This window comes from Tachyglossus aculeatus, chromosome 25 (assembly GCF_015852505.1).
Source record: "Tachyglossus aculeatus isolate mTacAcu1 chromosome 25, mTacAcu1.pri, whole genome shotgun sequence".
Lineage (NCBI taxonomy): Eukaryota > Metazoa > Chordata > Mammalia > Monotremata > Tachyglossidae > Tachyglossus > Tachyglossus aculeatus.
In genome coordinates, this window is record NC_052090.1 from 6,059,770 (window position 1) to 6,063,953 (window position 4,184).

A 4,184-nucleotide genomic window follows, 5' to 3' on the forward strand; every position below is an offset into this window, starting at 1 on the left:
TGAATGACTGAATTAATATTAATAATATTTCGATCATACTTGTGGCATTTGTTAAGCACTTAATATGTTCCAGGCTCTGTACTAAGTGATGGGGTGGATACAAGCAAACTGAGTTGTACACATCCCTGTTTCACAGGGGACTCACAGTCGTGATCCCCACTTTACAGATGAGGTAACTGAGGCCCAAAGAAGTGAAGTGACTTGCCCAGGGTCACACAGCAGACAAGTGGCAGACCCGGGATTAGAGCCCAGGTCCTTCTGACTCCCAGGACCATTCTCTTTCCACTAGGCCACACTGCTTCTTCGCAACAGATCGTGGAGAGCAGGGATCATCAGCAAAACCCTGTCGAGATGGAGCAGGTCTAATAGCTGGACCTCAGGCGGAGAGGACAACTCAAATTCTGACATTTCAATTCACGAAAAGAGGCACCAACAGCAGTTCCAAATTTACGCCTCTTCAGCTTTACACCCAGGTTTCCCCTTTCTGAGGCTAGCTTCCTTACGGCTTTGGCTTTGGCAAAACAGGAAGGCGATTTTGAAGCTATGGCTCCTCGGGGGAGATATTACATTGCACGAAGCAGTGTGGCTTAGGAGTCCGAGGTTGTGGATTCTAATCCCAGCCCTGCCACTTGTCCGCTGTGTGACCTTGTGCAAGTCACTTCACTTGCCTGGGCCTCATCTGTAAAATGGAGATTAAGACTGTGAGCCCCTTGTGGGACAGGGACTGTGTCCAACCTTCTGTCTACTCCGGTGCTTAGGACGGTGTTTGGCACGTAGTAAGCGCTTAACAAATACCATAATCATCATCATCATCATCATGAGACAATTGGATATGAGAGGCATCTCTAGCTACCCCTTCTCCTCCTCCTGGCCCAGATGGGATGGGCTGAATTATCAAGTCTTTCAGGCTTGACAGTAGCGATGCCATTACCTACTAGGTTGTCAGCTCCTTGAGGGCAAGAATCATGCCTGCCAACTGTGTTTCACCAGACTCTCCCAAGCGCTCAGCAGACTGCCCTGTCCCTAGTCTTGTCTTGTCTTATGTTGTCCAGTCTTTTCCAACGCATAGCGACACCAGGGACACATCTTTCCCAGAACGCCCCGCTCTCCATCTGCAACCGTTCTGGTAGTGGATCCAGAGAGTTTTCTTGGTAAAAATCCGGAAGTGGTTTACCATTTCCGCCTTCCGCACAGTAAACTCAAGTCTCCACCCTCGACTCTCTCCCATACTGCTGCTGCCCAGCATGGGTGAGTTTTGACTTGTAGCAGATTGCCTTCCACTCGCTAGACACTGCCCAAGCTAGGAATGGAACGGGTAGGCCTCTGCTTGACTCTCCCTCCCATAGCTGAGACCGGTAGAGTACTGGAAACTCTCCAGGTGCCACCCTGAGAGGGGACTGTCCCTAGTAAGCACTCAATAAATACCACTGGTGGATTGATTGACTGAGTACCAATTTTGCCACAGATGGTATTCCATCTCCGCATTCTGGACCTTTCCCTCTCCATCATCAATAGGTGGGCTAAACTCTCCCAAGCGCTTAGTACATACATTCAGCACTCAATAAATACAAATGGTTGACTGTTCCATGGTCATGGTCCCATCTTTTTTTTTAAATTTTTTAGTAGCATTTATTAAGCGCTTACTATGTGCAAAGCACTGTTCTAATACAAGGTGATCAGGTTGTCCCACGGGGTGCTCACAGTCTTCACCCCCATTTTACAGATGAGGGAACTGAGGCACAGAGAAGTGAAGTGACTTGCCCAAAGTCACACAGCTGACAATTGGCAGAGCCAGGATTTGAACCCATGACCTCTGACTCCAAAGCCCGGGCTCTTTCCACCAAGCCACGTTGCTTCTCTTCTCACCTCTCCCTTCCCACACGAATCAGGTGCCCTAGAAACAAATTAGCACGGTCTAATGGATAGCGCAAGGGCCGGGTTCTAATCCTGGCTCTGCCATTTGTCTGCCATGTGACCTTGGGTAAGTCAGTTCACTTCTCTGAGTCTCAGTTACCTCATCTGCAAAATGGGAATTCAAACTGTGAACCCCACACGGGGCAGGGACTGTGTCCAACATGATCTACCACAGCTCTTAGTATAGTGCCTGACACATAGTAAGCGCTTAACAAGTACCATTATTATTAGGGGAGGCGGTAAAATGTGGCAATTCTGCGAGGGTTGGAGAAATTCTGACTGAGTTGTAGCAAGAAAACAGCTTGTTAGACACCAGCTGAGGCAGAAGGTTTTGTGTCATTGGAACTCTACTTACACTATGCTTGAACAGCTCTTAGAACAGCGGGAACCTGGGTATGTCTATGTATACAAAAGACAGGCATGATAGATGCTAAACTGGCATTCATTTATTGGAATCCATTTTGGGTATTTTACTTATTTCTCTCCCGGGAAGGCATAGTTGGTGGCATCTTTGAGTGAGATACAATCATATTTCAGACGCTTAACCCTCTTACTCGGAGCAGAGATAAGCCGAATTCAAAAATGAGGGAGATATTACAGCCGCCTTGAAAACAAAAGGCATTTCTGCCCCCCCTAAAATGGACTTTTTTTTTTCTTTGCTGCTGGGGAAAAATACCATCTGTGTTTGATCCTCATTTCAAAGGCTAAGGGGAAATGGCAGGATGCATTCTGCAGTCACTGGAAGGCGATTGTTGTAAACAAATTAATACAGACCATGTCTACATTTTGTTCCTCTTCTTGGGCAAACTATTGATTGATATACCTCAGGGAAGTGATTCTTCTGACTCAGACACTGAGCAGGTTCCTAAGGAAAATATCAGCTTTTAAAGGGGTGGAGAGGAAATAGCAGGGAGCAGCAAAAATCGCTCATCTTTCATTCCTCTGAGCTCCAGAACATCTGGAGAGCATGAGGCTCCTTTAACCCCCTGAGTCCAGGAAGAAATGAGTTCCAAAGGGCAGCCCATGCTAATGTGGGACTATTAATTTGAATATAATGGAAGGCCTAAGACAGACAGCTTTCTCACCATCTGGGTGCTTGGTTCTCTGCTTTGTGCAGCACGGGGCCCAAATCATATTCCTTTCTTGGAGAAGGGAGGGTCTTTTGAGGGCTAGAAGCGGAGCAGTGATTTTTTTATTTAAGTACCCTGGCTTCGCAGGAATGAGACTCAAAAGACAAATTAGAGGCGATAAAGGAAGACAGCAGATCTGCTGAATTTAAGTCGGCATTTCCTTCATCTGCAAAGAGTCGGGGGGGATCTGGGATCCCCCAACTCCTGATAATAATAATGGTATTTGTTAAACGCTTACTATGTGCCAAGCACTATTCATTCATTCCATCGTATTGAGGGCTTACTGTGTGCAGAGCACTGTACTAAGCGCTTGGGAAGTACAAGTTGGCAACATATAGAGATGGTCCCTTTCCAACAACGGGCTCACAGTCTAGGAGGGGGAGACAGACAACAAAACAAAACACGTGGACAGGTGTCAAGTCGTCAGAACAAATAGAATTAAAGCTAAGTGCACATCATTAACAAATAAATAGAATAGTAAATATGTACAAGTACAATAGAGTACTAAATCTGTACAAACATATATACAGGTGCTGTGGGGAGGGGAAGGAGGTAGGGCAGGGGGGATGGGGAGGAGGAGAGGGAAAATGGGGCTCAGTCTGGGAAGGCCTCCTGGAGGAGGTGAGCTCTCAGTAGGGCTTTGAAGGGAGGACGAGAGCTAGCTTGGCGGATGTGCGGAGGGAGGGCATTCCAGGCCCGGGGGAGGACGTGGGCCGGGGGTTGACGGCGGGACAGGCGAGAATGAGGTACAGTGAGGAGGTTAGCGGCAGAGGAGCGGAGGGTGAGGGGTGGGCTGGAGAAGGAGAGAAGGGAGGTGAGGTAGGAGGGGGCGAGGTGATGGACAGCCTTGAAGCCGAGAGTGAGGAAGTGCTGGTGTGAGTAAACATTGAACCCTAGACTGAAGGCTCGTTATGGGCAGTGGCGTGGCAGTAAGAAGCAGTGTGGCCTTGTGGCTAGAGCCCAGGCCTGCTAGTCAGAAGGACTTGGGTTCTAACCCCAGCTCTGCCACTTGTTTGCTGTGTGATCTTGGGCAAGTCTCTTCTCTGGGCTTCAGTTATCTCATCCATAAAATGCAGATTAAAGCTGTGAGCCCCAAATGGGACAGCTATTGTGTCCAACCTGATGATCTTGGATCTACCC

The 4,184-nt window shown here is 48.0% G+C and overlaps 1 non-coding gene across 1 annotated transcript; it reads right to left on the minus strand.

Moving 5' to 3' along the window:
• Positions 1 to 1,258: 1,258 nt before the first annotated feature.
• LOC119945627 lies at positions 1,259 to 1,396 on the minus strand. Its single transcript, XR_005456287.1, has one exon. It is a non-coding gene; the product is annotated as a small nucleolar RNA SNORA7 (small nucleolar RNA).
• Between the last annotated feature and the right edge of the window lie 2,788 nt (positions 1,397 to 4,184).